The sequence below is a fragment of the Dreissena polymorpha genome, chromosome 3 (genome assembly GCF_020536995.1).
Source record: "Dreissena polymorpha isolate Duluth1 chromosome 3, UMN_Dpol_1.0, whole genome shotgun sequence".
Lineage (NCBI taxonomy): Eukaryota > Metazoa > Mollusca > Bivalvia > Myida > Dreissenidae > Dreissena > Dreissena polymorpha.
In genome coordinates, this window is record NC_068357.1 from 18,376,039 (window position 1) to 18,403,717 (window position 27,679).

Here is a 27,679-nt window from a genome sequence, read left to right on the forward strand (position 1 = left end):
GTGTGAAAACTTGCGAGTCAGTGTTTATTACATGTATTCTCTATCAGAGCGGCTCAGTGCGCTATTTTCAATAAGGTAAGTGCAAGTGGAATAATTATCAAATTAAAGTTATTCAAAACGATTAAAACATTTTTACTTTGATTTGATTGCAGTTTGTCCATATGAAAGGAGCGGCTGTGAAATATACTGCGCACAACTAGTATACTGCGCAGCCAGAGACTCGTGCAAGCAGAGAAAGATGACGGAATATTTCACATTTCATAGCGAATAGATGAATTACCTGTTAATGTTTTGTATGTATCGTGTATTGTATAAACTTTGACAGTGTTATCGTTTATTATATGCTATACATGCTTGATAAATAAAAAGATCTTTGTTTATGTTTAATGTTTCTGTTGTTTCTGTACGTGTACGAATAATAAATTAAATAATCCTAACGATTTATTTACGTGCTAACGCAGTATACTTAACAGAGATTCACTTTAATTTTTGCCATTAATCAGAAAGTCCACTGAAAGCACGATTTTTACATGACGCGTATGACGCAATAAAACATTTCTTTGTACATGTGTCGTATTGCATTCAATCTAAATTTAAAGTCGCTCGCCCAAATAAAGCTCTGTCCCATAATGCACTGTACTCTTTTTCTGAAAATTGGCGTCGGCATATGGATGTGCTTATGAATCTCATATTTCTCGTCATAAATGTTAAAGATTTTTTTTTCCGTAATTGATGTTGTAATTATATTGGATTATCGGATGCATGTGCACATTAGAAAAGCGGTATGTATTACGTTATCGTTCGATTCGGTTTATATGCAAGTATTTTCGATGACAACAGAGCATGGCAATACACAGGACCTTTATTATAGGCTATACTTTACCTGTTTTTATATCCCCCTGCAATAAATTAGCTCAAAACTTATAACGCTGTCCGTTTATAACGCGGTTGCGTGGCTTGGACCCCGTCATCCGCGTTATATTGGAGTTACAGTGTAGTGTATTCTTTAAGTTGTTTTCAAAACATTGATGAATAACCTAAATATATGAATCAATTAGTTTAGTTCAAAATTGCCTGTTATACAAATGTGTTGTAACTTAATAAACATAGTAGTTATTATAATACTTAATTATTTTGGGTTATACCCATTTCTTACAAATGAAGTTGACCAATTTACCAAAGTTATTTACAAAGTAATTGTCATACCTGAAGTTAAATTCTTCCAAAGTTTATTATAAATGAACACTGAGCCTATAGCCACAAACAAATTGTTTGATCACTGTTTTGCTGTCGCAGCAGTCCAACAAGGTGCACCTGCATTGAAATTCAATGATTGGTTGTAGATAAGTATGCTTAAATAAACTTCCTTGTTTTCATGCTGTAAGCTAAGCTGAGAGCTTAAGTTACATTTATTTTAAACACTTGTATTTATTTCAATAGATAACAAATCTTTTGTAACAAGCATTACAAAGAGACCTTAATAATTTTGTCTTTGTCAAACAAGTAATTATTTTGGAAATGTTCAAAATATTAATTAACAGTTCAGTTGTGGGTAGACTGTAGTGATAGGGTTCACAATCCTCAAATATTTTAGCAGAAATAAGTTTGGCTTTCATAGCACACACCGTCTAAGATTTTAATTAATCTAATCACAGCCATATGGCCGCTTTGGTGCAACAAGATACCATGTGACATTAAATGTTACCTTTTTGCACCAATGGGGCAAATTATGTACCTCTGATAATGTTATATTTTGTATGCTACAGTAGAAGAATGATTATGCTACTGGCTATCATGCAATTTTTTTAAGCTTTGTACCATGACAAACTATTACCACTACATCATATGGCCTAGTTCATTAACTATAACAACAAATCCATCATACTGAAAATGCAGTTACACAAACTGTTGTTCAACCCAGTTCACCATTATAACCCCAAGTTCATCCCAGTGCACCATTATATAACCAAGTTCACCCCAGTGCACCATTATAAAATCAAGTTCACCCCAGTGCACCATTATAAAACCAAGTTCACCCCAGTGCACCATTATAACCCCAAGTTCACCCCAGTGCACCAATATTACCCAAAGTTCACTCCAGTGCACCATAGTAAAAGTTCACCCAGTGCACCATTATAACCCCAAGTTGACCCCAGTGCACCATTATCACACCAAGTTCACCCCAGTGCACCATAATGAAACCAAGTTCACCCAGTGCACCATAATAACCCTAAGTTCACCCCAGTGCACCATTATCACCCAAGGTGCATCATAATTAAACCAAGTTCAACCCAGTGCACCATTAAAAAACAAGTTTACCCCAGTGCACTATTATAAAACCAAGTTCACCCCAGTGCACCATGATAAAACCAAGTTCACACCAGTGCACCAAATTTTACCCAAAGTTCATCCCAGTGCACCATTATAACCCCAAGTTCAACCAGTGCATCATTATTAAACCAAATTCGACCCAGTGCACCAGTATTACCCAAAGTTCACCCAAGTGCACCATTATAAAACCAAGTTCACCCCAGTGCACCATTTTAACCCCAAGTTCACCCCAGTGCACCATTATAGCCCCAAGTTCACCCCAGTGCACCATTATAACCCCAAGTTCACCTCATTGCACCAATAATACCCCAAGTTCACCCCAGTGCACCATTATAAAATGAAGTTTGACCCAGTGCACCAGTATTACCCAAAGTTCACCCAAGTTCACCATTATAAAACCAAGTTCACCCCAGTGCACCGTTATAAAACCAAGTTCGACCCAGTGTACCAGTATTACCCAAAGTTCATCCTGATGCACCATTATAACCCCTAGTTCACTGCAGTGCACCATTATAACCCCAAGTTCACGCCAGTGCACCATTATTACACCAAGTTCACCCAAGCTCACCATTTTAACCCCAAGTTCACCCCAGTGCACCAATATAAATCCAAGTTCATCTCAGTGCACCAATGTTACCCCAAGTTCACCCAAGTGCACCATTATAAAACCAAGTTCGACCCAGTGCACCAGTATTACCCAAAATTCCCCTAAGTGAACTAATATTAAACCAAGTTCACCCCAGTGCACCATTATTACTCCAAGTTCACCCCAGTGCACCATTAGTTTAAACATATTTATTTCTTTTGTCAAGTACAATATATCAAATACACAATAGATATCAGAAAAGGATTGAAACCAAATAAATAATTCTTATAGTTTTTCTCCTTGGGATTATGTTTACACATGATTGGCAGTGTATTAGGAACAATATAACTTAGTTGATGCTAGACATAGGAAATAGGAGTGATACATATACGTAGGTTTTGAAAGAAATATACCCGGCGGAATAGCCAAGAGGGCTGATGCGTTTTTACTTCAGACTAATTCCAGGACTCCGGGGGTCACTGGTTCGAGCCCTGGTACCGGTTACTTTTTTTTCCTTTTTTTAAATTTTATTCTTGATTTTTTACTGGAGCTTTTAAGATCCAATGTTTACATTTATCAATATAAAGCATTTAATGACAAACTTCAAAATATGCCAAAATCTGTGAAAAGACCCCTTTAACCCTTTCCCACTTAAAAGCAAAGTGAAAATGGCTATGTGCAAACAGCATAAAAGCAGAACAGCCTGCAAATGACTCGCAGTCTGTTCAGGTTAAATGCTGTTTGCTGCTCATCAGTATCTTAGGTTTGGAAATAAAAACTTTAAAACTTGAACCTAGTAAGATAGGTCTTTAATTAAATTTACCTTTCTAAGGGAAAACAAAGGAGTGAAAATACATATATAAGTGTTAAAGGGTTAATATACCATTTGTTGTCTAAAATAGTAGCATATGTTTCAACTCGAATTCCTTCGATGTTTATACATGATCACAGCCAGACCATTTATAAGCTCCCTTTGCATAATAATAGCATGCTTACTTTCTTAATTAAAACTTAATTTAATTTGTGTATTATAACCTGGTGAGAGAGAAAGTTCTTTCTCCGTTTCTTGTGTTTAAATTACAATTGGAAAAAGTATTTGAACTTTAGTAATCTCCTTTATGATAGCAAATTCTGTCACAGAATCTATTTTGATTTGAATGTCGTCTTGCTATACTATTTGACCCTAAAATAATGACTGATTATATACATGAATGTAGCATTATTTCCATTTGTATTTTACAATATTTGTATGTTTCTTATTGGCTAAAGTGGTAATGTGGTTCATTTAAATATTATATCATTGTGGTAACACTACATGTATAGTATATAAGTTTTATTACCTGTCTGACAGGGTGACAGTAAATTTGTCAACTTGAGGAAAGTTACAAATTTACTGTCACCCTGTCAGACATGTAATATTTATTTTATTATACCGATAAACTATTCAAACCAGGCTTCCTGAAAAGGCGGGACCGCCGGTCTTGTCCGGCATAATTCATTACGGTCTGGCGAAGTTTCTAATATCGCTGGTCCTTGTGACAGGCCAAACAAATTATGACTAAATACTGAAAAGTCTTAATACTTGCCAAAAGAACGAAAACACCCCATTAGAATCACTCTTTTTGTGAATTTCAAGCCTTTTTGTCATTTAAAACACTAACGCGTCACTAATTCTTAGGAGTGCTCTCCCTTTGAAATATTGTTACTTCGAAAACGTCAATTTCAATGGTCCGACATATTACCATCTATCCAATTACAATGGTTGTAACAAAAAACTACAAATGAAAAACGTATGTCGTTGCTAAAGTTCTTCAATGGCAACACCAATCATGTTATGTTATTTTGTTTTGAGTCTGACTAGAATTTAAAACGAGTATATACGATTTTGTCAAATATAAATGTATTTATATAAGATGTGTAAAAAACTTATTATATATATCTTTCAATATAAAATAAAATAAAAGTTCAGAAGAACATTTGTTGAAAAATGCGAAATAAGCCAGATATTTAATTCTGAAATCGAAAACGGCTGTACAGTCGAATTCGCCAGCATGTATATCATTCATGTACGATGTGAATCAAAACTTAGTTTAACGGTTCATTTTAAATTTCTGCAACGATATTTATTCATTCGACACACGAACACTAACTCTGGTCCTAATAAAAAGACGAATGCATCGGTAATTGTAGTTAAATATGTTCGTCACAATCGACTCGGGGCGCTAATTTGTCTTTGCTGCATTTTATGAAATTGGTATTTAATGTATAATTTTTCTTGCCTATTTTGTGTTATTGTAACATATTTTATCAATTTATTATCATTAAACACATACCATAAATCCACGAATATAATACGCCTTCGTGCATAATACGCACCCCCGAGTTTGGTCAAAATTTATCGGTAAAAATTGAAAATCCGAGTAAAATACGCACTAAAAAAATCAGTGTCCGAAATCGGCCATTTCCGAAAAAATGTGTCAATATATTTTTGTGCTGTGAAAATAGCAAATCAAATTTGGTGTTGTCAACTATCCGTTACCCCGGTATATTGATCGGGATGTGTTATAGTGCTGTTGTTATGACAGTTGCATAACAAATATCTCTGTCTATTGTTTATATTACCATTGATTGTTACCGATACACATGGGCCCCTTGCTGACATCCGGGTCAAGCAGTCATAATTACAAAAGAAAGAAGCAGAGACGCTGTTTTTCACATTTAATTCAATTTGACAATATTCGGGACTATAATAATTATAATAATAATAAAGTAATAAGAAGACAAAATGGTTACTTCCGTTTTTTATAGTTGTCTAGATGAATTACTTTTTCTTTTTTCCAAGTTACAAACTCGATACTTTAATATAACTTAAAATACAATTAAACCGCTCGTGTTTTTCATGATCTAGTTAATTGAAATACGCTGCTGTCATTAAGGTTGGTTGGGAGTAAAAAAACAAATTAATTAATTATCACCTTTCAATTTAATGCGGCAATAGGCAGACAGGTGTAATAGACTCTTTTAGCATCATAAAACTAATTATTTAATTACCACTCTTTACTTCAGATATGGTAAATATGCGGTAGAAAGATAAATAGTGGTCAGCTAAGAAATATTTATTTACGGGTATTGTCAGTTGTTTTTATGTCCCCCACTATTTTGTTTTTGCCCTGTCTGTTGGTTGGTCTGTTGGTTGGTTGGTCTGTTGGTTGGTGTGCGCCAACTTTAACATTTGCAATAACTTTTGCAATATTGATGATAGCAACTTGATATTTGGCATGCATATGTATCTCATGGAGCTGCTCATTTTGAGTGGTGAAAGGTCAAGGTCATTCTCCAAGGTCAAAGGTAAAATATATGGGTCAAAATCGCTCATTTAATGTACACTATGCAGTATTTCAATATTCAAGATAGCAACTTGATATTTGGCATGCATGTGTATCTCATGAAGCTGCACATTTTGAGTGGTGAAAGGTCAAGGTCAAGGTCATCTTTCAAGGTCAGAGGTCAAAATTATGTGGACAAAATCGCTAATTTTATGAATACTTTTGTAATATTGAAGATAGCAACTTGATATTTGGCATGCATGTGTATCTCATGAAGCTGCACATTTTGAGTGGTGAAAGGTCAAGTTCAAGGTCATCCTTTAAGGTCAGAGATCAAATATATGTGGCCCAAATCGCTTATTTTATGAATACTTTTGCAATATTGAAGATAGCAACTTGATATTTTGCATGCATGTGTATCTCATGGAGCTGCACATTTTGAGTGGTGAATGGTCAAGGTCAAGGTCATCCTTCAAGGTCAAATATATGGGTCAAAATTGCTCATGTAATGTCACTTCTGCAATATTGAAGCTAGCAATTTTATATTTGAAATGCATGTGTATCTCATGGAGCTGCACATTTTGAGTTGTGAAGGGTCAAGGTCAAGGTCATCCTTCAAGGTCAAACGTCATAAAGGGGGTTTCACAAACACATCTTGTTTTTCATTTGTTAATCTCTTTATACGACTTAGCGTCCAGTCGCTATTTTGTAGGCAGACGACTGTGTATTCAAAGTATACCGTATTTTTCGGGTTATATGTCGCACCGGAATGTAAGACGCATCCCCTATTTTTAAACATTTTTTTAATTTTTTTCCATACATAAGACGCTCCGGCGTACACGACGCACATAAATCATCATGAAATATTCCCAAATATGCATTCATACATGTTAATCCGTTAAATGTTTAATCCTCTTTCGTATTTTATTTCAGATAGAAGATTCATTTTATAACGATGCTTTCATTTGTCCTCTCACATGTTCATTGTCTTTATATATTTTCTCCGTTAAATTTATTTTAAAGTATTAGTTTAAACAAAAACGTCATTCAAAACAATGTATTACCGGTTATAATTGACCATATCAGCAAGCAGTTGCATTCGCACATTTTGTATCTGTTTTGCCAAACATCACAGTCTAAACACTGCTGATCATATTTCACAATAGCCAAAATTAAATCCAGTCTTGACCAGATTTTCCTGTAAATCAGTACACAGAACATTACCTGTTTCAATAATAAACTACCTAAATGAGCGTAACATCAAAGATACAGCATTCTCTTCGCTACACTGTTTTTTCTTCAATAGTGTATACACCCACCCTAATTTTCGCGCGCTTTCTAACAGAACAAAGAAAAGTACATGAGCAATAGATGTGGCTAGCACAAACGTCGCGTTAGCAATAAAATGGGAAAATGCGAATTTAATTATGCGCATTTGATAATACATCAAAACAAAATAAATAAACAATTATTGTGTATTAAACTGCATTTAGGCTACAAATGCAGCATTAACTGTTTAATAAAAAATAAATGTTTATAAAATTTGTATAGGGATGTTTGTTTGTTTTAATGTGTGTTGTTTGCAAAACCTTTGTAACATTAAGTATACCGACATTCTTAATTGGTAACACGAGCATTTATGATGAATATTTAAGCGAGATTATACGATTTTTATTTGTGTTGAATTGTTATATATTGATAAAATATGTTACAATAACACAAAATAGGCAAGAAAAATTATACATTGAAGACGAATTTCATAAAATGCAGCAAAGACAATCAGCGCACCAAGCCGATTGTGACGAAGATATATTTTCCTACAATAACCAAAGCATTCGTCTTTTTAGTTAGTGTTCCTGTGTGTTATGAATAGATATCGTTGCAGGAATTTAAAATGATCCGTTAAACTAAATTTAGATTCACATGCTCTTCTTAACTTTTATTTTAATTTATATTGCAATATATGTAATAAGTTTGTTTTACACATTTTATATAAATTAATAAATATTTGACAAAATTGTATAATCTCGCTTTAAAATGAGGTCTGTTATGAGAAGGGCTACATATTTTTATCGTGATAATCTTAGCACAAATGTGCAGACGTGTGATGTAACAAGCTTACCAATAAACGCTTTTAATCCACACTGGGGACATCGTCTCCCATGGAGAGATTATGTTTGTTCATCTATCGCAAATGGTTAAAGGGTATTTGAGATCTCAGGTTTGCAGACATGTGGTATCGCAGGCATACCAATAAACACTTGTAATGCACACTGGGGACATCCTCTCCCATAGAGAGAGTGCGTTCGTGCCTCTATAGCAGACGTTTACGGGTAATCGAGATCTCAGCAATCTTCAGTGCTGTTTCAAATTTTTATTTATCGAAAGATCTTTGGGTAAAGCGACAAACAAGGGCCACCCTATAAAAGTTCAAACTTACCGGACAATATCATAATTTTCAAAATGCCTTCACGAAAAAGCTACATCGCAGGGTTCAAGCTAGAAGTCCTGCAGTACGCAAAGGAGAACGGGAATCGTCCTGCGGGTCGTCATTTCAGCGTGTCTGAAAAGATTATTCGGGATTGGCGGTAAGCTGAAGACAGTCTGCGGCTCTGCAAAAAGTAAAAAAAAGCCAACAGAGGAATGAAACCACGTTGGCCTGAGCACGAAGCCGCGATAGAGAGGTGGGTCTTGGAGCAGCGGGCGGCAAACAGAGGGGTTAGCACGACGCAGATCCGCCTGAAAGCTGTCCAGATGGCGAACGAAGCAGGCATCGTAGATTTCAAGGGCGGGCCATCGTGGTGTCTTCGCTTCATGCGTAGGGCTGCCCTGAGCATGCGTGCCAGGACCACACTATGCCAGAGTCTCCCATAGGACTATGAAGAAAAACTGGCAGCGTTTCGGGCGTTCTGCGCAGAGAAGATGGCCGCGCACAACATTGAGCCGGACCATATTATCAACATGGACGAGGTGCCACTGACGTTCGACCTGCCTCTCAACAGGACCGTCAAACAAACAGGAGCTCATTCCGTGAGCATCAAGACGACGGGCCACGAAAAAGCAAGCTTCACCGCGGTACTTGCAGTGACTGGGGCTGGGACAATCTGCCACCGATGCTTATATTTAAGCGTCAGACAATGCCGAAAGAAAAGTTCCTGGCCGGCATTGTCATAACTGTGAACGAGAATGGCTGGATTGACACGGAAAAAATGAAAGCATGGCTCCGTGAGTGCTTTGTGAAGCGTCCAGACGGCTTTTTTCATCAAAGGAAGGCGCTCCTTGTGATGGACAGCATGAGGGCACACATCACTGATGAAGTAAAGAAGTGCGTCCTCGCAAAAAACGCCATCCCGGCCATCATCCCTGGAGGACTGACGAAGCTCCTTCAGCCTCTCGACATCAGCGTTAATCGCTGTTTCAAAATGGTGATGCGGGAGTGCTGGGAGCAGTGGATGTCCTCCGGGGAACATTCGTTCACAAACACTGGCCGATTGCGGCGAGCGACACTTGCGGAAGTCAGAGCTTGGGTCTTGAAGGCCTGGGGTGCAGTAAGCTTGCCTTGTATCGTCAATGGTTTTAGAAAGGCGGAGATACTGCCACCTGTCGCCAAACCCATTGATGATGATACTGATGATGACGACGAGGACGAGGACAACATACCTCTGGCCACCATCGCGAAAACAATTCCGTCATCATTGGCCGAACTCTTCAACTCTGACACAGAGGATGAAGAGTTTGATGGATTCTCAGATGTCGACGACCAATAAATGATGTGAACTGTTATTGTGCCGTATATTATTGTTTACTTATTGTATACTCTGCCTCTCATTGATATTGTGTTTGTTTGTTGTACTTTGTTATTTTTGTTACAAATTGTTGTAAAAATCGTAAGGTAAGCTTGTAAAATAAATTTAGCAGACGACTACTTTTTTGTTGCGTTGTTTAATTTACGTTACAGTACTGTATAGTACCCCAATAGTATCGCTAGTAGTGTGTAACCGACTTGGTGTAAAATAAAATTATGTTATAAAAACAGCAAAACAAATTACCGGAAATGGTTATCAAACTCGCGGAATAATGCAATTCTGACTTAAAAATTTGACATTCTGACTTTGGAAAAATTGATTTTGTACATACATAAGACGCTCCGGAGCATACGACGCATGTTACTTTTGCCTGTAAAAAAGTCGCGACTTATACCCCGAAAAAATACGGTACAGTGTCTGCGCATGGATGACCCAATATTATCCGATAGCTCCTCCCGTTCTCACGTTTCATTCGACAACGTCATTTCAGGTGTAAGCGAGCTCAATGTTGATTGGCCAGCTACCAAGCACACTTCAATAACAATAAGTTCAAGCGATGTCTCATAATCGGGAACAGACCGGGTTTTGTTTACTGTTCGAATTGCGAACACTTTCATTAAAACAAAGAGACAAATATAGAAAACCAGTCCGATATAAATGGTGGATGTTTTCAATGAAATTTTACTAGATTTTCGCATTTTAACAAATAAGATTTTCATTGAGCCAAATTCTCAATATTTTTGCAAATGACTCAAATGGCGAACGACAGCGCGAGCCCTGTTGCACCCCTTTGATGTAATGGTGTTGTTAAAAATGGCTGCCGCAAAACGAATAACAGCGATTAAGTTGAAAATTTGCACAGGAAAATTTTTGTTCTGCTCTCAACTCGTATATTATACGCACCCCCTACTTGAAGAAAAGATCGGCAGGTAAAAATGTGCGTATTATATTCGTAGATTTACGGTATAATTTAAAAAATCGTATATACTCACTTTAAAGGGGCCTTTTCACAGATTTTGGCATTTTTTAACTTATTCATTAAATGCTTTATATTGATAAATGTAAACATTGGATCGTAAAAGCTCCAGTAAAAAATCAAGAATAAAATTTAAAAAAGGAAAAGAACATTGCCCGAAGCAGGTTTCGAACCAGTGACCCCTAGAGTCCTGCCAGAGTTCTGAAGTAAAAACGCTTTAGCCTACTGAGCTATTCCGCCAAGTACACTTACTAGAAGTATTTTATACCTTATATAAGCAATCTTCGTAGTTTCACAAAATTTAACGACAAAAACAGAACTCTCCAAATTATTCAATCGTTTCGCGTTGCAACGCTTTATAATTTTTAGGTTTTAAAATCGTCAAAAGATGCATATAATCGCTATATTAGACCATGGTAAATGTTCAGTATTACTGTTTCCTCACAAATATCATAACTAAAACGAAAATTTGCGAATCTGAAACAACTTTTTTCAATTTTGTCAATTTACCAAAGCGTGAAAAGATCCCTTTAAAGCTGTTGTCCATCATACACTGTAATCACTTGAACACGCAAGTGTTTTGTTTTACTTTATCGAGTGTACTTATACACAGGCTTTACATTGCAATAAATATGATGATATATATATTAATTCTTCAGTAATAAACTCACGCTGTTCGGTCAGGTGAATTTTTGTCCGGACAGGCTAACTTTTCCATCAGCCTGTCCAGTTGACAGGCACTTTTTGGGACTTTTCAGGAAGCCGCAAAACTGCGTTCTCCGCATGCGTGAATGGGTCAGTATAATTTTTTACCATTCCGCATGTGATTGCTACGGTAATAAATGTAGCGGGCGACAGTATTTTTTGGAGCGAGGGACAGTATTTTTTGGACAGTAAATTTTTTCTCCTGGGTCTGACAGTATTTATTAGTATTGTGAATAAAAAGTGAGGTATAATAATAAAATATAACACCCTGATGTGTGTGATGATAATTGAGACTAAAGGTAGAGGTAAATATTACTCTTAGAGGGGTTGTTTGCAGGAATGTTACATTTACCAAGAAACATGCTGATTATAATTAATAGACTATAACCTTAGTTTTTCTTGAATGCTTTAAACTTTTATGAGAATATATGTACAGCAGCTCAAAGTTCTTCCTGGTAAAGCGAAAATCCTTGTAAAAGAATATGTCTCACATACACTTGGAGACTTTTCTTACGGAACACTTTTCAAACTTGAATATATCTGTTAAGAGTTCAGATTTTGAATTAAAATTTTAAATGTAAATTAAAATTGTGAATTAAAATTTGAATGTGATCATATGTTATCCTGATGTAAGAACCCACCTAAAATGATAAAATTGAAATCAATTTAGAATAGTATTGTTTCACCATTATTTACAGATGAAACCTTACATACCCCACGTGCTTAAGTGATCGTCACTGATGAATGATTTTATCGTGTTCTTGCCCTGAATATAGTCAAATGATCACACGTAAAATTTTTAATCAAAATCTTAACTGATAACTGAGATATTCAAATTTGAAAAGTGTTGCTTTAGAAAAGTCTCCAAGTGTACATGTATGTCTATATGTCTCCTGTTCAATCAACCTTTACATCATAACAAACACAAAACCTGTTACCATCATTATCAATTTGCATGTCTTTTGTGGACACATGATCAAAACAAAAACTGGATAAAAAAATGTTATCAAACCGAAAAGGGAACTGATGCTTCAATCAATCTAATATGGAGGTTACGAAGATAGTCGCTGTATAACGTTTGGTTGATAAGACACAAAATCTATCTTGTGGAGGATTCAGTAGATAGTTAATGTATAATTTTTGCATATTTTCAAATTCTTAATACTCTTAATTGTCATTTGCAAATTCTTACACATTTCCATGGACCATTGACATGTTTAAAACTTAGATTAATATCATTATTCTGCAATCACAATATCAAGTAAGTTGCTTTAATTTGTGAATTAGGAATATAGTTATGATCTTTTTGTGTTTATTTCTGCCCAACAAAAATGGGGCTCATAAAACTGATTATAGTTCGGGGCGGGAAGTTGAAATGAAAAAAGCAAATTGCAACTATGTAAAAATTGATAGTGATCTAAGTAAATTGAAGTGGGGGTGTTTACAAAAAAAAGGTTGATTCTTCTGACAAATAATTAATTAACATAACAAATAATGAAATCTTGGTTTGAAAAATCTTATCATTGTGTTTGCTGCATAATGCAACTAAATCATGGACAACCATGCCACTTATTATTATTTAACAACAAACACATACATCTGGAGCAGTAACATAAAACTGCTCTGTCATACAAATATAATCAACTGATGAGGAACATCCCTAAGGTTATTTACATTAAGTTGTCTAAAGGTTTATATTGTAAATAATATTATAAGGCCTAAAAAAATAGGTTTGTTTCTGGTTACATGCCCCAAAAAATGTGGGTCGGTAGGTAGGCGTTTTTTTTTCTTACCACAACACTTAATTGAATATTTAACTCAATGAAATGTCATTATTTTAAGGTATCAGCAGTGTGAAATGCATGATGACATAGTACTAACTTTCAGATATAGTTCTTAACAAGAAGATCTTTGATCCAGATTGTCTTTATCTGTAAATAATTGTAAAAATAAATATTCTTTGAAAACTAAAGACTGCATTTTGAATAAAGCTTTTATTGACTAGAATAAATTTCAATGAAACAAAACATCAACGAAAATATCAGTTAAACAGCTGAGAAACTACAAAGTTAATATAATGCTTTTTTATAAACATGTCAAAACTCTATTAATCATAGAGTTCAGATGACTAGGAATAAATGTCAAGACTTGTATAAAACACAATTACAACCCCTGGAATGTAAAATGTTGAATCTATACAAAAATGACTAGACACTCGGTACTGAATAAATGAACATCTGACATAGAGCATTTGCACTTATAATGAATATCAGTTTCAGTTTATTGACAATCAGCAAAGCATATGCCTTTGGCCATTTACAAGCACACACAAACAAAACTTATGGCGCAGACCATCACAAACATCAAATAAGCATAGACAGATATTGCAGAACATAACATGGATATACATACATATATATATAATCGATCAGAAGACAGGTAAACTATCAAGAATATTTTGTCGTATATGTAATGCTTCTTTAACATATTTTGCAAGATTATACATACATTTTTTACTCGAAGTTGACGTTAACGAATTAAATTTTTGTACTGTAGGCCATGAACATTGGCCTAGGCCATGAACATTGGCCTAGGCCATGAACATTGGCCTAAGAATTTTGGTCTTGTACAACTGTATCGTGAGCAACATAACATAAAGTGATATTCAGACTCTACTGCATTTTGGTTACATAATTTACACAATCTATTATTTCTTTCTGTATTGTTATACCTTCCTAGTTCTATATCTAAACTATGAGAACATAATCTTAAACAAGTTAATAGATGTCTAAGATCAAAGGTATCACTTTTAATACCTTCCAGCAATGGGTGACTTAAGTGTGCTTGTTCTTTACTGACAAGAATGTATGACAATGCCATAGAAACATAAGAAAACATGACAAATAATTTATAGCAATCATTTTAGAGAGGTAAAATGAGAATTGTATGGAGGTTTGACACCATGCCAGCAGGCTGGCTTAAATATTTATGTAGCCAACATTTTTGATAAATAGATTTTTTGTGTAGCCAAATTTTAGAAACTGTAGCCAAAGTTTTCGCCAAGCATTTTGGACTGACTGTTGCAAGTCTAGACGTACACAAGAGACATATATTTGTTTTTATACATTGCTGTATTAGAGCACTTGCCTTGGTATACGTACAATGTAGCGCAATAACTTAAGTCATTGGTTAATTTAATTTAAAATTAATACTATTGCAAACAACTCAAGACAATATTAGTCTTTTCATTAATTTACTATGCGATTTTACTTTATGATTTTCACGAAACAGAGCAGCGAATGATGATGATAGCCCCGCAGCACTTAAGATGCAAATGGTGGTTAATCAGTCAGGCATGAAATACACCATGTTATTTATCGGTCATCAAATTCTGGGGTTTTGGGATAGTTAGTTGGCTTCGTTATAGGTAATACACTAATTTGTTTCAAGGATGTACTACTTCACGATAAAATCGTGACCAGATACCGGATGTAATCCACGTGGAAATTTTGCAATTAGATGCAGTATTATGTAAAGCATTTTTACAAATTATGACGGAATTAATTACAAACAAGTCAACTGTAAATGTTTTCATGAATTCTTTAATGGGTTTATAATTCCCTAACTGCTCTTACTCAAATTGTTTTAAATCGGCAGCAGTCTTAAAAACAGATTTAATTGTTTATTTAATCCAATAAGATGTATAGTTACACCGTAGTTTTGTTTTCACACCAGACATTTTCCTTTGTCTCGATGCCCGGTTCTAACCGATGTTGAGACTGCGTTTCCAATTTTCCTGTCAACAACACTAAGATGTATTATAGCTAAGTCTACGGTTTAAAGAGTTTAAAAGCTGGGATGGTACTTGACAGGAAAAAAATCGTTCCCCAAACATTTTCGACAAATTATTTTTCCGACTTAAAATTCTGATGCGGATTTTGTAACAGAAAAAACTTTTGAGTCAGCGGTTAAAAAAATAAGGTCGGTGGGGTAACCGGAAACAAGATTTCTTTTTTTAGGCCTAACGCATATGCTGCCTTTTAAAGGGATCTTTTCACGCTTTGGTAAATTGACAAAATTAAAAAAAGTTGTTTCAGATTCGCAAATTTTCGTTTTAGTTATGATATTTGTGAGGAAACAGTAATACTGAACATTTACCATCGTCTAATATAGCCATTATATGCATCTTTTGACGATTTTAAAACTTAAAAATTATAAAGCGTTGCAACGCGAAACGATTGAATAATTTGGAGAGTTCTGTTTTTGTCGTTAAATTTTGTGAAACTACGAAGATTGCTTATATAAGGTATAAAATACTTTAAGCATATGTACTCGGCGGAATAGCTCAGTAGGCTAAAGCGTTTTTACTTCAGGACTCTGGCAGGACTCCAGGGGTCACTGGTTCGAAACCTGGACCGGGCAATGTTCTTTTCCTTTTTTTAATTTTATTCTTGATTTTTTACTGGAACTTTTACGATCCAATGTTTACATTTATCGATATAAAGCATTTAATGATTAAAGTTAAAAAATGCCAAAATCTGTGAAAAGGCCCCTTTAAAGCTTTTTTGTGAGCAAGAATTAGGCAGTCCAACTTGTGTTTTTTGGTCAAAAATTAAACAGGAGCGTTGAATACATAGGACACTTGTTAGGGATTGTCTGATATCTGATATTACTGTAAAGTGGCCAACACTCATATATATATATATATGTACTGTTTAATGTGTTTGTTATTTCATCCATGAACACTTAATTTCAGTGCTTAAACTCAATACTTCAAACAGTTTAAGATAGTGCACCCGTAATGGGCACCTATCCAAATATAATCTAATCTATTATTTTCTTAATCAGCAACATTTCACTGAACTACATGCACATTTTTAGGTAGTCTTTCCATGCTTTTAAAAAAATATACTGATTTTTTAAAACCACCCCCACACTCGGCTTTTGTCCAGTTTATGTGCACCCCTGGGGTATATGAAGGTTCCATAATTCATCCAGATTTCCAAATATGGGCATGCAGTTGGTGTGTACAGATGCAGTAAGGCCAACATTTTTTAATAAAATGATTTTCGGATTTTTTTTCTAAAAGTGTCGGGTAGGAGGACGGAAAAAAAAAAAAAAAAGATGGGTGACCAAATATGCACTCATTTTAAAAATGTTATGGTATGAAGTTCTTTCTACTAAGAAACCATAGTGATTTTTTTCAAACATGTTGATGTGCAAAATGATCATAATCAGACTGTAGGTCTTGATGTGCAGTTTTTAAATTAGTTTCAATTTTAAAAATATCTTAACTATATATATATATATATATATATATATATAAGTTCAAAAGTTATGCAATCTTTTCACTTGTCTATAATAAACTTTTTGGTGATTTTTTGATGGTTTTTTTTCACAAGGAATCCATATGTTGCATTAAAAATACTTTATCTCCACAAACAACCAATAAGCAATAATTGAGGTTTAAAAGAAACATTTATAGTTTATTGTCCAGTAAAAATCAATACCGCAGACAAATACAAATAGCATAATCAAACGCTTTTCAGGGGTTTCACTGGCCCCAAAAAAGTTGTTGCCACTTTATCGCGGTGTGAAAACCGCCCGTAATTCAAACTTAATCAATAAGGACAATCATTTAAGGAACCTTACTACATTAATGAATAATGGCATTTACTATATTTTTATTACTCTGAGAAGTATGTTAATACATAAATAACAATAAGTACCTTCATAAGTCTTAATATTAAAAGCTTTATTTTTATATAACTAACATTTTTTCCACTTGATAAACCAGATAACCAACATAATATAATAACGTTAACAATAATGTAACAGTATGCTTCATAAATGTTTCAGAATTATTTATTAAAACCTAGAATCACACAAATATATATCATCTTAAAGGAAAAATAAATCAAACATCAGGAAATAAAGCATCTCAATTCAAATTGTTGAACAGTTTATACATTTGGTCATTTGGACATGATATACATCAACTTCTGTTTATTATCAAATTTCACAAACTCTAAAACAACACCTTTCGTTAAAAGATTTTCTGTTAGTTGTGGTGGTTGATTTCCAGGTTCAAATAATAAAATGAATATTTTTTCACATCTTTTTCTTGACAGAAAGACCCAGGATAATTGCCACCATCCATTCTTGTTGTCTGAAATAACACAAAACATATTTGTACAATGTAATAACTCTGAACTCGTCGGTGGGTAACTCACAACTGGCTTTATTCATAGATTCACATATATATAAATCTCAATACAAGTAACTCATGACTGCATGCTTTAACAAGACAATACGAGTTGTGTCCCTTACATTACAATACATGACATCCCCTTTTCTTTCTTTAAAAAAAAAATATAAACACATGATACACCAACTACTCTATCGTTACATATGCGAAGAGGTTTATGAAAAAAAGCAAATAACATAACCTGTAGTAACACATTATAAACTGTTCTTTTTATAAAACCATAGTGGGAATTTCTTTTAAACCTCTGAGTGTTAAATTGTTATTGAAAATAGAATATTCTATATGAATAAAATGCACTCTAAGTAATGAAGAACTTCTTATAAATTAAATATGCAATTGAACTTCATAAAATCAAATTAACAATAAAACAACATGTAAGACAAAATTATTCACTAAAATACATGTTTGCTAACTTTCCAAAAAATTGTCTCTGTTATCTCGGATTCAAGCTTGTTCAGGACAAAATGACAAATGCCAGATACAGTAAATGTCGGGTTTCAGCTAGGAAATGATAACAGACTGTTATAACACCGAAAACAAGCTAGAAAGTAGATACAACCAAAAATTATTAATATTGGATTTTTGTGAGAAGAAAATTTCATGAACATTTTGTTGTTAGAAGAAAAATCAAAGCGCTGAAAGCACTGAATCTTTAAACCTTAACCAAGAGTTTGATATGATAAAAATAAATATGTACAAACTGTTCCTTACTCGTTATGATAGTGCAGTTTCAAGAACATTATGCATTTACTACCACAATACATCTTACTTATACAAATACCAATATTACCGAATGATAGTTATTAAACAGTTTATTAATAAGTTTATTTTGCACTACAATAAGGCAGTCATATGACACATGTTTTGCACTTCACATCTTACACATAGTCATTTAACCGTATCGGTTTGTGAACTTCTCTTCCTGACCTCGTTTTCTTTCTAACAGTGTCTTGTACACTCTCTTTCCCCGGTTTGTCTCGAGTTTCGCTCGATCTCGCACTAGCACTGTTTTCGTGATTTGGAGTTGTTGATGGTTGTTCTGCTACCGTCTCTGTTGGCGCTGTGGGTGCCGGTATGTACACGTCATTGTTTGTGGTGATAATGTGTGGTCTTTCCTTTGTTTTCATTAGCATGTCCGTGTTTCGGCGATATTCGCGCCCCGATTCGCCTGCCTTAACGATATGTGATCGTGGGTATTCGGACGGTTTCACATACTCTGCCGGTTTCCAACCAGATGGGGTTTTAATTCTTACTGCGTCCCCTGGCTGAAGATTGTCCTTGCTCTTCGCGTGTTGGTCGTAGTAGAATTTTTGCTTTTTACGAAATTCTAACAACTTCGGTGCGACATTTTCATTGGTTGCTTCTGGTTGTCGCAATGTTTGTTTCATAGGTATTAGTGTTTTTGCGCGTCGACCCATCAAACGTTGCATCGGTGATCCGATGTTATCGCGTGGTGTGTTTCTTAGTTCTAACAGGGCTAAGTAGATGTCGTCCCCTGTTTCGCTACACTTTTTAATTAGATTTTTCACGGTTTGTACAGCCTTTTCAGCAAGGCCGTTTGTTTGTTGGTGCAAAGGCGACGACGTAATATGGGTGATGCCATATTTTTCGATGAATTCTCGGAATTCAGCACTGGTGAACTGTGGACCGTTGTCCGAGATGATTGAGTCCATGATTCCATAACGAGCCACGTTTTGCTTGATGTGTTTTAAGATGGTGCTCGTTCGAGTGTCTCTTTGCAATGGTGCTACTTCAATGAAGTTGGAGAAGTAGTCTACAATGATTAGGTAATTGTTACCCTCTAGTTCGCATAAGTCCATTCCAACTTTGCTCCAGGGTAGCTCAGGTACTGGTTGGATAATCATTGGCTCCTTTTGGCTCATCTTGCGATGCATTAAACACGCACTACACTTGCCAATAAGATCTTCAATTTGTTTGTTCATGCCGGGCCAAAATACTAACTCTCTCGCCCTCTTTTTACAGTTTACTACCCCTAAATGCGACTTATGTATCGCTTTCAACGTTTCTGTTCTCATTTCTTTCGGGATACACACGCGTTCCCCTCGGTACAGAACTCCATTGTAAATTGATATTTCATCGCGGTAATCCCAAAATGGAACGGCTTCAACTGGAACTTCGCACTTCGTTTCTGGCCATCCTCGAATGATAACCTTTGCCAGTACTTGGAATTGTTCATCCGCTTGTGTTGCGCGTGCAATTTTGTCATGGTTTGAACACGACAACGTGTCGAGCTTCAAAACCATCAACTCTTCATCGATAGTTTTCTCATCTTGATTTTCTAACGGTAATCTGCTGAGGCAGTCTGCTAGACCCATGTCCTTGCCGCTTTTGTGCACGAGGTTGAAGTCATACGGTTGAAGCTTCAAAATCATTCGTTGAATCCTTAGCGGAGCTTTATGTATTTCTTTCTTTAGAATCGACTCCAACGGTTTGTGATCAGATTCCACTAGAAAAGTATCTCGGCCATATAGCAGTTTGTGGAATTTTTCACAGCCATATACAACGGCTAGCATTTCTTTTTCGATCTGAGCGTACCGTTGCTCTGTCGGTGTGAGCGCACGTGACGCATATGCCACAACACGGTCTTGTTGGATTATCGCGGCTCCCAGGCCTCTCATTGATGCGTCTACTGTGAGTGTGACAGGTTTTTTCAAGTCGTAGTACTGAAGTACTTTTGTTGAAACAAGAGCTTCTTTTATTTTATTGAACGCGCGCTTCGCTTCGTCACCCCAGCTCCACGTTTCTAGCCTTTTCATATCGCGCAGTGGTGCATTCAACTCACTGAGATTTGGGATGAACTTAGACACATACGATAACATGCCTAACACGGTTTCCAGCTCACTGAAGCTTTCTGGCTCTCTCATGTCTGCTATCGCCTTCACTCTTTGATCTGTCGGTTTAATTCCGTCTCCAGTCAGTTTGTGACCTACATAGTCCACCTCCGGCTTGGCAAACATACACTTTTTCTTATTCATCTTCAGATTAATTGAACGTGCCTTTTGAAGCACCGTTTCCAAGCGCCTGTTATGTTCTTCCAGTGTTCTACCATGAATCAAAATGTCGTCAACAATTATTTCTACCCCGTCAATGTTACCAAAGTTCTGTTCCATGGACCGTTGGAACACTTCACTCGAACACTTCACGCCCATCGGCATCCGCAGGTATCGGTACCTGCCGAACGGAGTATTAAACGCTGTGAGCTTCGAGCTCTCTTCAGTTAATTTTATTTGGTAATAACCCATATTCGCGTCTAGCGTTGTAAAGTATTTACTCCCATTCAATCTTGTGGCAACATCATCAAAACTGTTCATTGGGTAATGTTCTCTTCGGATTGCGCGGTTTAAATCTGTGGGGTCAATGCATATTCGCACTCTTCCGTTTTTCTTCCTTACGCACACCAAACTACTGACCCATTGCGTAGGTTCTGTTACTTTAGCAATAATGTTGCATTTCTCTAAGTGTTTTAGTTCAGCTTGCAATTGTTCACGAATCGCGACTGGAACCGGTCTTGGTGCATGAACTACTGGTTCTATTGACTTATCGATTTTAATCTCGTACTCGCCCGGTATACACCCAATCTCTTCCCCAAGGACGTCACTATATTTCTCAATGATAGATTCTGTTTCAAGTCTTGCGGTGTGTATTCTCATGATCAGCCCAAAATCAACTGAATCATTCCTTCCAAGCAAGTTTATGCCTCTTGGAGTGTTCATAATCTGGAAATTAACCGAACGCTTGATATTTTTATGCTCGCACAGCAATGTAATCATTCCTAGCGCCTTCACTGCTGGCCCATTGACACCGCTAATAATAACATCACTCCTTTTGATTGGTGCAACCTTTTCAAATAGCTTCGCTGTTCCATATGACATGACACTGCACATTGCGCCACTGTCGATTTCAAATTTTATCGTTTTACACCCTATTTTCAAGTTAGCGGACCATTCATGATTATCTTCACTCGATGTTGCGATAAATACGTCGTTCACATCCGCATGTTCAAACTGGTTAAACATTTCCTCGACCTGGTCTTCCTGGGCTTCGGTGTAGTTGACACGTCGTTGACCTCCACGGCCCCGATATCCACGGTGGATTCCCCGATCACTTCCGCGATGACGCAGTCTACGTCCATAGCCACGTGCCCCTCTGTGTGATATCCCCTTTTGTTGATGCGATGTCCCACCGACTGCAGGACATAATTTGGATGCCTTGAAATGGCCAAACTCACCGCAATTGTCACACTGTTTTTGATAGGCGGGACATTTCCTTACTTCATGTTTTCTGCAACACTTGGCACAGTATTTTTGTTGCTTATGAGGGTTTTGATGCGTTCTAGCGATGTTTACGTGAGGGCTTTCGCCCAGTGATTTAATGTGAGACGCGGTCAATTCTATTTGCCTACAAACCTGCACGACACGTTCGATGGTAAGTTGTGTAACCGGTATCTCCATTAGCTTTTCACTACACTTTGTGTCATTCACGCCATTAATGATCATGTCACATATTAACCCTTCTTTTTGTTCCCCATATTGACAGTGTTCGGCCTTTCTTTTTAATTCCGAAATGTAATCCATTATTGACAGTTTACCACGCTTTGTGTTGAGGAACTCTTGTCTTTTAATGTTACGGTAATTATGCACTCCGAAATGTCTGTCAAATTTTGTGAAAACTGTTTCTAGATGGTATTTATCCTCGGCTGGCACTGCCGCGATTCCAGCATCCTGATTGGCAACAACTTCCGGCGCCCACGCGAACGAATCGTAAATTTTTACGCACTCTCTCCCCATGTTGGCAAGTAGGACACCAACCTTTCTTTTTCCAGGCTTGTCGTCCAGACCTAGCGCGTCCAAATGAATTATGAAGTCCCGTTTGTAGTCTTCCCAACTTGATGCACTTTCTGACGGGTTAAATTCCGGTAATGGCCTGATTCCCTTCGAAGCCATTTCGCTGTTGTATAAAATGAACCTTTAACAACAGATTTGCAACGTACGATTGTCATGCAATCGCCTGATTGCGCCGATTTTTAATAGATTTCTGACACCATGTAATAACTCTGAACTCGTCGGTGGGTAACTCACAACTGGCTTTATTCATAGATTCACATATATATAAATCTCAATACAAGTAACTCATGACTGCATGCTTTAACAAGACAATACGAGTTGTGTCCCTTACATTACAATACATGACATACAAACTATATACAACAAATCAACACATAAATGTCACGATCTTTATATATGTCCGAATTTTAACATATCCGAAATATAGTACATCGAGTGAAGGACCTACTTTTGATTTCAGAAATAGTTGGTATCTTATTTAAAATATATCGTTCCCAGAACATTTTAATAATGGAACTGTTAAACACAAATGCCTGTTGAAACAAGTTAACATGTGTTTTTGTCATGGTATTGATTAAAGAAATAGCGTCCTTAATAATCATTATAATTATTGATCTTCGTGACAGTTTTTCCCAGGATAACATAATTGATAGTTCAATGTCATAAAGGAGCTGTTAATCCGATAATAACCGCCATAAACTTGACTATTTTATTTGGACATTCATGGTTTGAAATCGGTTTAGAAACTGTTGATTTTGCGATTTTTGAACTTTTGGTACAAACCAGTTCGGAACAAAACCAAAGTTTCGTACCCATTGTTAATAACGAAAAAACACATATTATATGCACACATTCGTCACTACAACTACATTAAACAACAAATAAAATTTTATTCTCTAAAATATGACCGTATTTGTGCGTAAAATATGGAATGTTTAAAGTTGATAGGCGTAAATGTGTTTCGCATTTCGAGCACCTGTTAAATTAAAATCGTTCTTTTCTTATATTGCTTTGAATGCTTTTATAATATTTTTTAGTCATTTTAATACTATCAATTTTATAAAATTGTGAAGAAATAATAAAATATTTACTTACAAATCGATTCCTTCAGATTTTATTTGACGGTTGCATAATTATTGGGAAATTAGCAGACTTTGCTGATGAAAGCGTTGTAGCGTTCATCAACTTCTTGCACAAACAATGATGGCGTAGCTGTTGGTAAATTCCAGCACATGTACACGATGAAGGAGATTCGCGTATTAATGTGGGTAATTAAAACTGGGTTTATTATGATGATTTATAACTCATTTGACCTTTTTTTTAAACCCGGCAAGCGTTTCGTGTTTAAAAGCCACCTTTTGGCATCCGAAAAAAAAAAGATTTTATTATTTTATTTTTTTTGGTTTCGTCAAAAATTGGAGTCGGCGGGTCCGAAAATCATTTTATTAAAAAATTCTGGCCTAAAGGTGTTTAAAGTTTAAACAAGATGAAAAAAGTTTTCTTTTACAGACATTTATTTTTAACCAGGTTTTCTGAAGGAAAAAACTGGTTATTAGATTGGCGAATGCGGGCGGGCGGGCTGGCTGGCTGGCTGGCGGGCGGGCGGAACAAGCTTGTCCGGGCCATAACTATGTCGTTCATTGTCAGATTTTAAAATCATTTAGCACATTTGTTCACCATCATTGGACGGTGTGTCGCGCGAAATAATTACGTCGATATCTCCAAGGTCAAGGTCACACTTTGAGTTCAGAGGTCAAAAATGGCCATAAATGAGCTTGTCCTGGCCATAACTATGTCATTCATTGTGAGATTTTAAAATCATTTGGCACATTTGTTCACCATCATGGGACGGTGTGTCGCACGAAAGAATCATGTCAATATCTCCAATGTCAAGGTCGCCACGACTAAAAATAGATTTTTTTTTAAAACAAACTTACAAAGGGGGTTAATTTTGTTTGTTCATTTCAAAAGTTCAGTTTGAGTTTTCTCCCTTTATCAGATTTTTTTTTCACAATGAAAACCTGGTTATGTGACAATTTTGTCCCTTGTTTATATTATTATTATCTATGGAAGAGCGCCATAAAATGCAAGTGGTTTCAGCCAAGTAGAAATTGGGTTGGTTAAAAACAAAGTGTCATAAAATTCAAAATAGTATCATTTAAGTAATATTTTGAACTTAGTTTTTATTGATACACTATATACAGCAAAAATACCAAGAAAAACACAGATTTACCGTTTACTTTTTGAAATAAAAATGCAAAATGCATGGTTTGTATTTTCAGCAGTAAATCATCCAATTTAGCCATAATGTTTTAATTTTAAATATTGAAAAATGTGCATAAAAATTGCAACATATTTAACAATAAACATTGCTTTTTTAATATGCCATATTAAATCAAAATTACGTAGGAAAAGAAATTAAACGCAAAAAAGTATACGTAGTCGGCAAGATTCGAACCTGCGCGGAATATCCCAAAAGATTTCAAGTCTATCGCCTTAACCACTAGGCTACGGCACCTAATATTAGGCTCTTTAATCTTCGAAGAAATCGCGGGAAATCATTAGGGGTGCACTACCTTAAGTCAGATCATCATGAAACTTGCTAATAATGGTTGTAATATATCGGCAGTAATAATGTTAATGTTTGAAATATATTGTTTAATAACCAGCAGGATCCCATAAGCCCATCTGAATTATAATACCCACAGAAACCAAGTTAAAGGGACCGTCCAACAGATTTTGGCATGTATTGAAGCTTGTCATTAAATGCTTTTAATATATTGATAAATTTAAACATTTGAACTAAAAATCTCCAGTAAAAAAACAAGAATACAATTTTAAAAAAAGTAATCCTCAACAGGACTCCAATCACTGACCCCTGGATTCCTGGAGTAAAAAGTCTCCCGCCTAGACCACTCGACCATCCATGCTCATGCTTAGAGCAGATGTAATTTTTACCTATATAAGCAATCCTCGTAGTATCCCAAAATAAAACGACAACAACAGAACTTTGCAAATTGTTAAATCATTTCGCGTCGCACACCGCTTAATAATTTTCAGATTTTCAAATCATCAAAAGATGCATATAATAGATATTTAAGAGCATGGTAAATGGTCAATATAACTATTTCCTAAAAAATATCATAACTAAAACGAAAATTGGCGAATCTGAAACAACTTTTTTAAAAATTTTGTCAATTTACCAAAACGTAAAATCTGTTGGAGGGCCCCTTTAAGGGGGGTATATAGGAGTGAACTTGTCTGTCAGTCTGTCTGTCAGTGTCTTGTCGGTCGGTCCATATTAAGTGTCGGCTTTCTAATTCAAGTAGTTTTCATCCGATCTTCACCAAACTTGGTCAGAAGTTGTATCTAGATGATGTCTAGGTCAAGTTTGAATATTGGTCATGCCCGGTCAAAAATGTCACAGGGTCACTTAGTAGGTTTTACACATTCAGCATGGTGTCCGCTCTCTAATTCAGGTAGTTTTCATCTGATCTTGAGACACCACACTTGGTCAGAAGTTGTATCTAGATGATGTGTAGGTCAAGTTCGAACATGGGCCATGCAGGGTCAAAAACTACTGGGCAAGGGGTCACTAAGTGCGTTTTAAGCATTGAGCATGGTGTCCGCTGTTTTTTGTGAAGACAACATGCAAAATATTTTGTGTTAATGCGGCTTGTGGGGGTATTCATCACGTCTGTTACAAAGCTCTAGTTTGAATTGTAATAAAAGTAACAAAAATTTCCCTTTGGCTCTCTTCGCCTATAGTTTGCATCGAGTCAGCATAAAACATGGTGGTAATGTTTATTATCCCCCGCCATAGGCGGAGGGATTTTGTTTTGGCGTTGTCTGTCCTTCCGTACGTCCGTCCGTCTTTCCGTCCTTCCTTCCGTCCATCCGGCACTTTTGTGTCCGGAGCCATATCTTGGAAGTGCTTTGGCGGATTTCATTGAAACTTGGTATGAGTATATATATTGATAAGAGGATGATGCACGCCAAATGGCATTGCACACCATCTGTTAATAACGGAGTTATGGCCCTTTGTATCTTGAAAAAATGCTTTTTTGAGTGTCAAATATAACACTTTTTTGTCCAGAATATATTGGCGGGGGATATCAATTCAATGAATTTGCTTGTTGGCATGTAATATCCAACAAGTTTGATAACCAGCAAAATTGCATAAAGTTCTTCTGAAATATGTCCCTTGAATTATCCCAAGTTTGCCTAGTTGTCTGCTCTATAAAATATAAAATTTGTGTTTTTATGTCCCCCACTATAGTAGTGGGGGACATATTGTTTTTGCCCTGTCTGTCTGTCTGTTGGTCTGTTTGCGCCAACTTTAACATTTTGCAATAACTTTTGCTATATTGAAGATAACAACTTCATATTTGGCATGCATGTGTATCTCATGAAGCTGCACATTTTGAGTGGTGAAAGGTCAAGGTCAAGATCATCCTTCAAGGTCAGAGGTCAAATATATGTGGCCAAAATCGCTCATTTTATGAATACTTTTGCAATATTTAAGATAGCAACTTGATATTTGGCATGCATGTGTATCTCATGAAGCTGCATATTTTGAGTGGTGAAAGGTCAAGGTCATCCTTCAAGGTCAGAGGTCAAATATATGTGGCCCAAATCGCTTATTTTATAAATACTTTTGCAATATTGAAGATAGCAACTTGATATTTGGCATGCATGTGCATCTCATGGAGCTGCACATTTTGAGTGGTGAAAGGTCAAGGTCAAGGTCATCCTTCAAGGTCAGAGGTCAAATATATGTGGCCCAAATCGCTTATTTTATGAATACTTTTGCAAT

The 27,679-nt window shown here is 36.0% G+C and overlaps 3 protein-coding genes across 14 annotated transcripts in view; 1 reads left to right on the forward strand and 2 right to left on the reverse strand.

Moving 5' to 3' along the window:
* Window positions 1-1,298, reverse strand: part of LOC127873147 (uncharacterized) — a 58,924-nt gene extending 57,626 nt beyond the window's left edge. The window contains exon 1 of the mRNA XM_052416798.1: window positions 1,207-1,298. The gene's annotated coding sequence lies outside the window, so the exon portion shown is untranslated. The remainder of the gene's footprint in view (window positions 1-1,206) is intronic.
* The window catches only part of LOC127873151 (homeobox protein Nkx-2.2a-like), a 384,621-nt gene that overhangs the window by 207,339 nt on the left and 149,603 nt on the right, over window positions 1-27,679 (reverse strand). The gene's annotated exons all lie outside the window — the stretch shown is intronic.
* LOC127873148 (alpha-(1,6)-fucosyltransferase-like) overlaps window positions 1-27,679 on the forward strand; it is a 176,586-nt gene that overhangs the window by 60,931 nt on the left and 87,976 nt on the right. For 2 of the 8 annotated variants that reach the window (XM_052416801.1, XM_052416808.1), the window contains exon 1: window positions 12,811-12,991. The exons of 5 other annotated variants lie outside the window; for them this stretch is intronic. The gene's annotated coding sequence lies outside the window, so the exon portion shown is untranslated. Of the gene's footprint in view, window positions 1-12,748; window positions 12,992-27,679 lie in introns of those variants that run through there. One more of the 8 variants, XM_052416803.1, reaches the window with a different exon arrangement.